This window comes from Carassius auratus, unplaced genomic scaffold, assembly GCF_003368295.1.
Source record: "Carassius auratus strain Wakin unplaced genomic scaffold, ASM336829v1 scaf_tig00000272, whole genome shotgun sequence".
Classification (NCBI taxonomy): domain Eukaryota; kingdom Metazoa; phylum Chordata; class Actinopteri; order Cypriniformes; family Cyprinidae; genus Carassius; species Carassius auratus.
The window spans coordinates 376240-390211 of NW_020523288.1; the positions used below are offsets into that span (position 1 = coordinate 376240).

The window sequence follows — 13972 nt, forward strand, 5'->3', positions numbered from 1 at the left end:
GCTCCACGGCTCGCTGTCAGGTGCGGGTCAGACAGACTCCACTATCATATTCGGCGTCCACCCGTCCATACACTGACTGTATTTCAGTGTATGCCAAAGGATTTTTACCACTCTGTCTTTATGAATTGCGACTGATAAATCCTCTAAGGTAAGGTTTTGTTATTCTGATATGCTGTTTGTGGTTTGTTCATAATAATAATCATAATATTAATAATAGTGTGTTTGCAAATTGCACTGACTGAAACACGTCGCGTGTTTTCAGCTGGTATCCGTTTATTCACCACGCCACTGTGGTGCCGCTTCACAGACGCCGACAATTCTGTCTCGTTTGTCGTAACGTTGGCGTTTCAAATAGCTGTGCACTTCATTTCTGTCGCCTCTGATGCTCTACACACAGTATCTATGAATGTACTGTGAACAAAGACCGGGGACACGTGTATCAAGAAGAATCAAATTCGACTACATTAGATGTTTTAGATGAATTGTCTGTTTCGAATAAGCTAATTTATTGGCAATCACCTGCATCTAACATCTGTTGCAGGAGGGAGTGTTGCTGCTGTGAGATCATGCACAGCTGCTGAAATGACAGCTGATATGAGTCTTACTGGTTTCTCTCCTTAACTCGCCAAGTTATTGACCTGGTTATTGAGTAAGAAATTGCACCAGTTCCTAATTTTGTCATTTTATTATATACATACATACATACATATTTACTTTACTGTTTTGAATTAATTAGCCCACATATTTGCCTGAATTTGGTACAGTTTTTATTATAACCATGATTTGAATGCACTTAATTCTGTTCGAAGATTATAAGTAAATAATATTACACATAACAAATAAATAACATTTCATACATGATAACTGAAAGATCATCTAAAAATTCAAATTCAAATTTTGTTCCAAACCTATGACTCACTTGCTTCTGTGGAATGCAAAAAATATAGTATATTTAGAAAAATGTCTCAACGTGTTTGATTACCAACATTCTAATGCTTTTTTTGCAGAAGAAAGAGTCATACAGGATTGGAATCACATGCAGGGGATTAAACGCTGACAGAATTCCATTTTTGATTGTATTATCTATCTTCCTAATCTTGGTTTGGCTGTCTCATAATATATTTGAACCATCATGGAATTTTGCTATTGATCATGAGTTTTTATTGTTAAACTGAAGATCATGCAAAGAAGTTGGGTGTTCTAAATGAAAAGATAAAAATAACAACCAGTCCTTTAACCATAAAAATTTACTCTCAAATATACTTAAATGCACTCCCAAATCTGGCTGCATTAAAACTTCTTCAACTTGTAAACTTTGATCAATTGGTTGTTTATTGAACTACAAAGTCTATGCCTGTTTCCGTCTTACTGTCTGACATAAATGTAATTTAGTTTTGATGCCATGCTTAGGGGAGGACAGAAAGCTATATCCTGAAAGACAGTGAGGGAGGGAGAGAGAGACAAACTGCGGAGGTGGGTGCATATGAGATTTATTAGATCTGAGTCAGTCCACTGTGTCAAGTGCCCTAGCTGGAACAGTGTGATTTTATTTTTCAACAGCTTTTCTGGAAAGCTTGAAGTAGAGTCTGCTTCACTTTCGTTTAAAATATACCTGGATATATTCAGACCTATGTAAAGTAATACATTCAAAAAGCAATGAAACCATGAAGTTTGCAGTACTGTACATGGTTATCCATATTAGATTCCCATTTGGCTGTCTCTTCTCAGTTCTCCATCCCAGCAGGAAGAGTTGCAGTTGCTGAGCTGTATCACTGTCCAGACTAGCATCAGTGGTCATGCTTTAATGATGGCTTAGTTTGGTAATAGGAATTAAATAATCTAATTAGGAAGTGTTCCGTAAAGCTCAATTAAAAGCAGTGATCAGTGTAAAATAATACGCTCAAAAAGGTCACCTTGAATTTCAGACCACGATTTGCCTCATCGCTAAGGCCATGTTCATTTTATTAGCCATTAAACGGTTCCACCAAAATCCGTTCTGTGAAGTTTAGTCAGACACAACGGCACAGAATGATGTGCAAGTAGGCCAGTGTGTGAGAGGTGATCATTGTGACAGAATTTGTCTCTTGATTTGATCGTCTCATTTTACACAACCCAACTGAGCGGACACACACTTGTGCAGTTATTTTACATGGTTTAGAAACCCCACTCGCAGAACTCGATATGCACTGCTGTTCTAAATGCCCTGTGGTCTCTGATTGTTATAAATTGTTAATGTTTTAATCTTGTAATGCAGTTCACTTAGACATGAAACATTGACTTTTTTATTTTTATTTGAGTGGCTCTCTAATATGCACATTTAAAAGAAACAATATTTTAAATTACCCCCTGCTAATACACTTTAATCAAGAGCTACTGTTTTTTTTTTTTTGTTTTTTTTTTTGGATGGGGATAAAACTTATATCCTTCCAGCCGGAGGAGAGTTATGATCGGATTAATGTCAAATCATTGGAAACTATAAGCTTGTATTTCTTCAAAGAACTGTCCCTCATGATTTAGCAGAGGACAGTCTGAGTTCTCTTCTCTTGCATTTAGCAGTGCCTTAAATAATGCTAATAACACTGGATGTTGTGGAGGAAGGGTGTAAGTATATAGTGCAGAATTAGCTGCAAGACTGTGGGAGTTTGCATCTTAATGAGGATCGCTGTGTGATTTTCAGAGGTTTGCGGCCCTCTGCACTCTGAAACAGGTGGTATTTATGCTGTGGAGGTGGAAGGATGATTCACTGAAAAATGTTGTGCCTTGTATAGCACAGCTGTTACGTCACTCAAAGAAAGGATGTGAATCATTAAAACTCAATGATCCACGTGATTAGCATGTATGGATATTCTTATATATGTATGTCACATTCTGTAATATGTGAATATGTAGAATAGGCATGCACTGTTATAAAAATGTTCTTTTTGATTAAAATAATACAAATCATGTTAAATGCACATTGAGATTTGCTTTTAACAGTAGTCTAACAGTAGTCTAATAATATATATTAACAACTTCAGATTAATTTAATGCATCCTTGCTGAATAAAAGTATTAATTTATTAAAACAAAATTACTCAGCTGACCCAAATTTTGATCTTTTGTGTACGTATATTCAATATTGATACTGATAAATGAAAAAAGAAGAAAAAAGAAAAGAAACCTGTAATATTAGCCAGTAATTGATATGGCACAGATATATTATGCACTTGTTACCTAACCATTGATTATTTACTTTTCGGACTGATAAATTTATATATATATATATATATATATATATATATATATATATATATATATATATATATATACATATACACTTCATTTGCGCATTAGTTCAAACCAGTTCTTAAAAGCTGAAAGAAATCATGTGAACTCCGTTATTTTGACAGGAAAATACAACAGAGTATATAGTTTACATGTAATGCGTAAATTCTACATGTATGTAAGACTCTCTCACTTTCTGTGCTCTCACCAAAGTGACGGCGATTGCTGTGCCTTTACAGTAGAGATAGGTACGTCAAACACAGGTATGCTGTGCATCCATTGAGATGAACTGAAAAATATCAGAGGTCGCTTGAAGTAGAGAGAAACTCTGAAGTGTTCAGTCACAGAGTGTTCGGCGAGTGAACACATATCTGATATATATGTATTTATTAGCCATTGGCTAATATTAGACATCATTTAGTCGCCCAGAGTGAAGATTCAGTCGCATATGCGAGTGATTTACTCGCAGTGTAGAGGGTTGCTTTGCTGAAATTGATGCTGCTGATGAAATAAAGCACTTGGCTCAAATCCCCAACAGCGAGTTTCCCTATTCGAGTTTTACTAACACCTCTGCACGTTCTCACAGTCTAGCACATCAACCCTCTCTCCTTCTCTCATTGCTGTATTGTTGAAACGCACACATATACACATGCCACAGTCCTGCCCTACTGTGTACTCTTCTTGCAGGCCTCACAAGTCACTAATAGGTCACATGTTGGGCACTAGTCCCATTGCAGAAGAAGAAACAATATGCTGGTAACACTCAGTGTCCAGGACTATGTTTAAGTCTTTTGAAGCAGTAGGATGGGAAATGGATGGAGAGGTGCTAGCTTGTTTTACTTTGATTGCTTAGCAGCTGTCTTTCACACTCCCTCAGGCTGAATTGACTTGCCCAGAGAGATGCCTTTAAAGGGTCGATTAAAGAAGGCTATGTTCATAGAACACCGGTCTCTATAATTTACATCTCATTTTGAGATTTGCTATACATTTAACAATGTTATATTCAATTATTAGTATGTATATATATATATATATATATATATATATATATATATAGAAGAATAAGAAAGAAAAGAAGTCTGCGTTTGGATTTAAATAAGGAAATACTTAAGAGTTTAGGGTTAGATCATTATTGCAATTTATGAAATAGTGGTTCAGTGAGCATGACGCATGAATGCCAATAATTAAATGTAAAAAATTTAAATTATGGTGATAACTGATGTGGTACTAATAATATGTAATCAAATAAGGATATATATCATGGTGAAGCACTAGTCATTTTGTTAAAACTTGTGTATTATTTGAGCTGTTTAACTTTGAGATGTTTTACAGTAGATTTATAAAGTTGCGTTGCCATGCCATTGAAGCATTGTCCGCCCCCATTCTTTCTTCACAATATAATCATGTTGACACACATATTGTCACTAGTATTTTTGCTATAGCATTTAACGTTCCTTAATGTGTTTTTTTTTTTTTTTTTTTTTGGGGTGGGGGGGGGGTTAAATGGAAATGTGTTGTTGATTGAACTTACTGTAATTAATATTAAAGTGGTCATATGATGCGATTTTAAAATTTTTCCTTTCTCTTCAGAGTGTTACAAGCTCTTGGTGCATAAAGAAGATCTGTAAAGTTGCAAAGACTAAAGTCTCAACTCCAAAGAGATATTCTTTATAAAAGTTAAGACTTGTCCTAACCTCCCTAAAACGGGCTTGTTCTTACACGCCCCATATCTCTACATCACTATGTGGGAAGATTTGCATAACGCTGCACAGATGTTCACGCAAAGAAAGAAGATGTACCTTTTATTCTCTCTTTTGCTGCCATGTCGTGGAGATGCTGTGTGTTTCGTTGTGAAAGCGAAATTACTTGTTTGGTCTTCCAAAAGAGGACATGACTAGAAATCAGTGGTTCAGTTGTATTTCAACACTGTTCCAGAACAGTCCAACCCAAATATTCATATGTGTGCTGCGCATTTTATGGAGGATGAGGATGGTTTCCTGAACCAGTAGCCTGCTATGCGTCTGTGGCACAATGGCTGTTTCTATAAAGTGGGGAACTTCAAACATTGCAAGGACAGTTTGGCGCTTCTGACTCACAGCCTGTAAGTACATTATGCAGACATGGTTTCTTGTTTATGCAGTGCGATACCCAACGCAATGCATAAAAAGACAGTATGACTTTACAATTACAATCAGTGATTATGTCCCAAATGTATGCAACAAATGCCTACTTTGTAATGGGTTGTATTGGTTTTGTCTCGTCAAGTGATGTCCAAATAGCGAACAAATCTTTCTACTGGCCTTACACTCCCTCTGACGTGAAATAAACCAATATCCCGAGTTATTCTGTTACTCCTAACAGTACATTGACTGAACTGCTAAAAGAGAACCAATGATGGAATGTGCACAAGCAGAGCACCTGGCCTGGGAGACAGTATATGTTAAGGGGCGTAACATTTCCGTCACACGCTTGAGTCTTTCGACCAATCACAACGCACTGGATAGCTGGCCAGTCAGAGCACACCTCACTTTCAGACCGAAGAGCCTGGGAAAAATTGACAGGTCAGCCACAATTGAGCAGTGTTTTCTGCAGCTGGTACCCTGTCTGTTCCAGGTAACTGTTACTGCATACTAGACTGACATTTGGCCTGTAAGCATCGTGACAAGGAAAGACACAAGCGCAAGGACAGATTGGCATCGAGCATATAGTCTAAGCCCTTTACTGTGGTGTTTTGGTAGACATTCCAGAGAATTGTCTACTCTGAGGACTGGAGTGAACTCCTCCTGTTTAATGGATTTGTTACTTTGCAGATCAAGCTGCACTGCTAGAAATTAGCATCACCCCCTGTGGAGATATCCCTGTCAGCGGTGCACATCAAATGACATGGTTCATGTGGAAACATTGTGTTTTACTTTTAATGTAGGAGAGAATAATGCTCTCAAACACCCTTGTTGTTTGCAAAATGGTGGTTCATATAAGACGCTAGGTATATATTATAGACCTCTATGTGCTTTGAATGAGACCATATGTAAATGTATTCAGATGAAACAGCCATATCCTTTTCTTAGTTTTATCCCATCTGTTCACAGCAATATAAACATACACACCTGCCAGCCTGTAAGAATGTAGTGTTATGCCCAATTTATACTTCTGCTTCGAAAAAAAAGTAGCTACGCCGTAGACTATGTGTAGTATGGCATAGACTGACGTGAACCTCTTCTAAAATGTAACCACACATTAATTCAATGTGGACTGCAAGCGCTGTGATTGGTCTGCTAAAACCCTTCCCTCCGTATGTACTTGAGTTTTGTGTGCCTTTATTTGCACTTTAATATATTTTAATGTTACTAGGGGTGTAACGGTTCACAAAATTCACGGTTCGGTTCGATACGATACACTGATGTCACGGTTCGGTTCGGTTCGGTTCGGTACGTTTTAGATACAGCAAAATGTAAAAACATCTCAACTTTTCAGAATGCTGCAAGCGCACCGCGGGTCATGTGACAAGAACTAACCAATCAGCTTCATCCTTTCCCGTAACAACGTTGAAAACTCAGCCAAGATGAAGGAACAGCTGTTCACAGTTGTATATGGATTGCAATTTTGAAATAAATTTAGTAGCAGAGCTACTGCAAGCGATTTTTAGAGCTGCAAATCCATTTATCATTCGCTGAAATTTCCGTGTCTCATGGAGAGAGCACGTCATTGTTGCTTAGCAAAGACAGACGCCTCATGAGCGCTTCTGCCCGAGCGCTTTGGAAAGGAGGAGAAAGACGCGCTTAGCGTTTTCCACGCGTTTTTAGGCGCGATATGTGAACGGCCCCTAAGGCGCTCGCTCACTCAGCACGCGCTGAAGGCTCGTTGCAAAATGTCTAATGCATTTAACAGACCAGAAATATAAGATCCCAAAATAACCAACAGGTCTGGTGTGGGTGCACTTTGGATTCCCTGTAAGCTATAATACCGGTGTCTAAATGCTGCAGGGATAGTTTGTTGCGTGCTTGTTTCTCATTTTTTTAGTCTTTTCCCAGATACTGACACAATAAGGTGATGTCAGCGTAAATGAGTTGACATGTTTCAAGTATTCCCGCTGGTGTTTTTTTTTGTTTTTTTTTTTTTTTTTGTATTCCTGCTGGTGTACCCTGTCATGTTGCAGATGCGACATACCGTTGTTTTTTTATCCACCACTCTCTTGCCATCACCATTATAGCTTAAAGGGAATCCAAAGTGCACCCAAACACCAGACCTGTTGGTTACTGGAGGATCTTCTTTTTTCTGGTATGTTAAACACATTGGCCATTTTGCAACGAGCCTTCAGCGCGTACTGAGTGAGCGAGCGCCTGACTGAGTAGTACCCTAACATAAACATATAAGTTGGTGTTTTTTTCTTCTTCGGGAGTGTCAGGGGCGTTGCCTGTTACGTCGTTTGGGTTATTGGGCTACCTTGTTGAACGCATATCATTATATTTCTCTTTTTTTTTTTTTTTTTTTTTTTTTTTTAATATAATGAATTAGTCCAACGAACCGTTCGGTATACATAATGCGTACCGCGTACCGAACCGAAAGCGTCGTACCGAACGGTTCAATACGAATACGCGTATCGTTACACCCCTAAATGTTACATCTTCTTATATAAAATAAAAAAGCAAAGGACAAGTGTCTTATAATTTATTATACTACACAGCATTAAATATCACTAGTTGTCCGCGACCAACAATGTTGATCTGCCTTGGTACAAGTCCTTGTGGAGATTGAAAGAATGCCATCTTCTCTTTTTCCATTGTTGTCTCCTTTTTGTAGTTTTAAATAATGATTTAATGATTTGATATTTATTTGCCGCCGTCAAGGCTATAATGCTTCTCCGACGAGCTGCTTCTTCTTCTGCTTTTGTCGTGGTACTACGGGTTACACCAACAACATGCCCGTGGACACTGCAGACTAGCGGTCTGCATGTGTGCTGCACATTGACTTGGACAATGACGCAAAAGTATAAATCAAAACTGACGCATAGCCTACAGCGTCAAGGCTATGGCCTAGGTCCGATGCAGAAGTATAAATCAACCTTTATTGTTTCCAATGTTCATAGCTCTTTGAAGCACATAGTAAGTGATATCCTGCAGGTTTGCCTCAGAGAAAGATTATGCAAAAGATGCATGCTTTTTGTACCCAACATGCAGTTGCTACATTGCTAATGGTAGCATGTAGCAATAGAGCAATCGTATAGCTATGGGACATTCGAACCTTTGTTGCCTTTGAAATATGGTCAAATCATTAGATGTTGGCTTGCCTGGTTTCAGTGGAGACCTAGAGGTTGAATGAAACGATCAAAGATAAATGTGTTACAACCACAGAACTTACTGTTGAGCGGCACAGCAGTGTGTTGCCTGGAAACAGCCTATTATACAATGTTTCACTGACACGTTTCCTGAATAGGCTATATGTATACATTGCTAATCAGTTCTTTGGCTTTTTAATTATTTCTTTATAGACACAGACTCATTATTTTGTTCTTAATTGCTAATGAAGGTGCTAGCATAGAACTAGACTAGCTGCTTTAATGAGCTCTCCCAAGGAGTACTGTGACACAAGATGGAAATACTCTGTGGTCTTAAAATCAATGAGCTATTTTAGGATAACATGGTATGCCATGAATAATGTATGTAAGAAGTCATGAAGAAAGGTATGAAGTGCAGAATTGGGCCAAATGTCGTCAATTTTTGCGTTACCAAATGAATGGAATTGCTTGAGTAATGACTGTTTAAAGCAGGTTTCCTTTTCCTCGGTTGGACAACAAAGAGTCCTGCCCTATTGTCACACTATTGGTTGACCCGATCATTTTTGTTATTTCTGGTAACCCATAAATTAAGTATTCAAATCAAAGGGGTCCTATTTTGTTTTAGAATTTTTAAAATTTTAGTAAATGTGTAGTGTGTTGGGGCAATGTTTGGGCATAAAAACATCGGCTCAACATCATGATGTCTTTCAGCCATCGGCGATGGACTATGTCATCTTCTATCGGCCCAACTCTAGTTACCACTCTAATGACGGTTGTCTGAAGTTTAAAATCATTGGTTCCCCGTAAGCCAATCACATAACGTTCGGTTATGACGTGTGTTATTTGCCGGGTCAGCCGCCTCAAACTTCCACTGTAAACACAGGTATGCTGTGAGAAAAAAAAAACCATCAAGCGAGTTTCGCTGCCTTCTTAACCTGATCCTGCATGAGAGCAACCAAGGAGGATACAATCACAATTATCGCCCTGTCGGACTTTGGCCTCCCCAGTTTCTCGCTGACAATCGGTAACAGTTGATAAATTAAACTTTTCCCAAAACCTGTCGCGATTAGGGCCACAACATCACCTCCAATCAAAATGTAAAAGAAAATCTGCGAATAGCATCAAGTTTCTCCAGACCCCTTTCAGTAAAATAAAACAGAAATTGCAGGAAAAAAAAATACAATTATAAATATTTCAACATTATTAGTTTGATTTTCTTTTTGAGATTTTCTTAAGATTATATTTAACTTTTTTTTTTTTTGCAATGAACTGTTTTTTAAGTAAGTGAGTGTTAGATGACAACAAAGGTAATTTCTGTAAAAAATTTGAATGTACAATTAAAAATCCAATATTGATTGACTGATATAATTATTGTCTTTTCAGATTAAAGTCACAACATATCTTTTCTTCCATGTTTTCATGTACATTCAAGTGTAAAGGATTATCAAAAAAGATTTTTTTAAAATGTAGGTGTAGGGGTGGGTTCTGTCCATCAACTGGTTGGATTTTGAGATCTAAGTATTGCACTATACATTGAATACAAGCTTGCAGTCAATTTTAAGTGTAGCAACTCAGCTCAAAGGGGAAATATGAATAATTAATTATAACTAGTTAATTATACATATTTAGATCTGCTGTAAGTATTCACTTGACATCTCAGTGTCAATTGTCTGTAAATTCTAAGAACATTAATTTCTTAATTCTTCCTGTACAATACTACTCCGAGCATGTAGCAAAAATCTGCATGATAAGGGACTCCAGTTATAAGCAAACAATGAACAACCTTAAGTGTGATACAAGACTTTATTAACTACATAAACACTTGAAATAGTCGAACATACATGCACACATACATACAGTTGGCATAGGAATAGGGGTTTAAGGGGTTAGCAAAATTTTATGTAAATTAACAAATAGGAAATGGAAATTGGAGCTTATTGATGCCAAACACAGCATGTGTGTGATCTTGGTTAAATAAGTCATATTTAGAACATTCATTCAAGGTTTAATATACTGTATAGGCAGGATTGTATGTTTGATGTAAGAAATTGTCTGAATTTTGGAACCTGGGAGTAATTTGAAAATCTATGTAACTCCCAACATAGTTTTAAAAGCTCTTTTATTTAACTTCCCAATTCCTGCTCTGTTCCTGTCCCTCTCATTGCTCAGCACAGTTTAGGGTAATGGTTGCTCAAGTTATTTTATTAAAGCCAATCATTCTTTTATGTGTTGATGATTAATCTAATTCGGATGCCTCATGCAGCCATTGCTTTTGGTCATACATTTCTCCTGTTGAAGCAATTTTTTCTTAGCATTCCATTGTCCTGGACTGAGAAGCTAAAAACAGAGTTTTAAAAAGTAGGCACTGAATGCAATAATGTTAACAAGTCATTCCTATTTTGCTTTAGCGGTGAGCTGTATAAATAAGAACTGTAGAAAATTCAGTAGGACACTGTTCTTCACTGTTCCAAGCTCTAATAAAATCTATCTCTCATTTGTTCCTCAGTGATAACCTCTAAAGTCTTTTCAATTCCTTTCTTTATTTTTATTTTTCATTGGCTGTTTAATGAATATATGTTTTAAAAGAAGTGCTTTGGGCATATACTAAATATACCACAGGATGAATCTTAACCACATATAGTTTGTGTTTGTTTTCTTTTTCTTTTAGTCGTTACGATTGAGAGTCAAGATTAAATAGCAGGTCAGTACAGTTTAGAACAGAATTTGTGGATTGGTCGGATCCAAGGATTGCGAGTGGGATGCCACTGAGGATGTGATGAGGCCATGTATGCACAATGGCAGTGGAAGTCATGCCATTCACTATCAGATTTGAAACATCTGAAGCTGTGTGTAAATGTGTAGGATTACTATCAGCCTCAGTGGAACTGAAGGAATCTGTTATTTGCAACGCTAGTCTGCTGAGAGATGGAGCAGTCCGGTAGCCTGAGGGAAGGGAAAACCAGGGACTGGAGAAAATAAATTATAGAGCATAACAAAATATCCTGCTGAGTTTATTTCATTTTTCTTCCTCGCATCTTCCTTCCACTGTATCTGTTTTTGCTTTGCTTTACACCAACATGAAGAACTGTGGGAATTTCATTGGCTTATTCATTTCTAGGTGTACGACAGCTGATTTGGCTCTCTTTCGGAAGTCATAACTGAGATGGTAGACTATTTCAGGTGTGTACTAAGGTTGAATTAACATTTTCTAGCACATCTACTGCCTCGTTTACGAGTGTTTTAAAAGGCAGCGGGGGAAAAAGTTGAGAGCACCACAGCGCTTTCTTCCATAATCACTGCAGAAAGGTTGACTGCTTTAATGAGTCACAAGTCCCCTTTACACTCAGCACATACACATGCTTGCTTTAATTAGCCATAGACGGGTCAATTGAGCTGTTATTTTCTCTAGAGCTCTGAAACTGTTTATCACCATCACACTTCTCAACTGCTAAAGCATAAGAGTATTTGATTAATCTTTTTTTCTGACTCAGTTTTGTCAGATTATATCTAGCAGAGTCAGGATGATTGGATATCTGGTAGGTTCAATTTTATTTTGTATTCTATTAGATTTAGAGGATCTAAGGACTGTATTGGGAGGATGTAACATCAATTTAAATTTTTACATTTAAAATGTGATTTTTGACACAAATTAATGACAGAAAACTCCTGTACACTTCTGTACACTGGAGAAAGACATGGATTATTATATGAAAAATGTATTTTGAGAGAAGTATTACTTTTTTCTAGTTTTACCCAAAATAGGATGGATTGGCGATTGTTGAGTGCTATAAAAACATGTAATGTATGTTTCATTTATACTAGTGTTGTCAAAAGTACTGATTACAGTACCACTCGGTACTGAAAAAAAAAGAAGCAATTCACAACTGCGTATTGAACCATGAATGTTGTACCGAACAATTCAATATTATATTGAGAGTATATGTGGGGGGTGGAGGTTATTGCTATTGTGCTGTTGTTTCCTGCAGGTTTTGGAATAGCATTTGTAACATTTGTAAAATCTTATATGTTAGCGAAAGTGATAATGTAGTGGTTGCTGGAAAGGTTTCTGAACTAATATACCTGAGTGCAGTTCGCTATCAAGTGTTGTGTATAGACGAGTAGTGAATTTTGACAGCTAAACCTGTTTCTTGAAGTGACATTTCCAGCAGAGGGGAGGTGGAGAGATGGGTCATCTCACCAGATGGCCACAGCAGGAAAATGGGCTCAATGAGGGGCTCTTACTTTGACAAGACAATTAGAGCGGCAGTGAGTCTGAATTGAGTCACCTTTTTGCCTTTGATGCTGTTTCTCAAGACCCTCAGAAGTGATACTTTCTTGGTTATTGATTTTCAAAAGAACAAATTTAGTAATAATAATCAAATAAATGAAAAACTAAATTTGGCTATAAAGAAAACACTTTCAGCAGTTAAGTTTCACTCTTAAAGGGATAGTTCACCCAAAAAATGTATTTATTGACCTTCATGTTGTTCCAAACCCGTAAGACATCTGTTCATCTTCAGAACACAAATTAAGATATTTTTCATGGAATCTGAGAGTTCTCTGACCCTCCCATAGACAGCACGGATCCTACAAGATCAACGTCCAGAAACATAGCGAGGAGATCAGTAAAATAACCCACGTGACACCAGGGGTTCAGCCGTAATTTTACGACTCTACGAGAATACTTTTTGTTGGCAAAAAAAAAGACTTTATTCAACCTCGCAGAGGAGACACATTTTGAATAAAGTTGTTGTTGTTTTTTACTTTTGCACACAAAAAGTTTTCTCGTAGCATCGTAAAATTACGGTTTACCCTTGCTGTCCACTGGAGGGTCAGAGAACTCTTAGATTCCATGAAAAAATATCTTAATTTGTGTTTCAAAGGTGCATGGAGGTTTTACAGGTTTGGAATGACATGAAGATGAGTAATTAATGACATAATGTTCATTTTTGGGTGAACTATCCCTTTAAATTGTGGAATTATGACCAGATACCACCAGATGTGATGTTTATAATAAAATACTACGCACAAAAATACAGATTTCTTTGACAACTCCAAAATTAGTGTTGCTTGTCTTAACATTTAAATACAGAAATGTCTAACCAACATGTGTGATCCAGTCGGTTTTAATTTAAAATCTATTGTTTAGAGAGAAAGACCTAAGGTCTTGCTATGAGCCAAGGCTTTACTAGTTTATTTAAATTGTTTAACCTGACAGCCTTAAGAATGCATTAAAGATACATTTCCTTGAAATATTTAATCTTGATTGTATATGTTGGGTGGCTTAACAGATGTAATGGTGCAAGTTCTTTAATTTGAAAAAAATCTATATAATTTTTTTTTATTTTAAAGTGCTGTATGCCTTTCCAAATTTTTGTTATATACATTCAAATTATATGGATTTCTGCTTCAGAGTTCTGCTTCAACTCTACAT

At 37.0% G+C, this 13972-nt stretch overlaps 1 pseudogene; it reads left to right on the top strand.

Moving 5' to 3' along the window:
- LOC113068968 (disks large-associated protein 1-like) overlaps positions 1-13972 on the top strand; it is a 76644-nt pseudogene continuing 62672 nt past the window's right edge.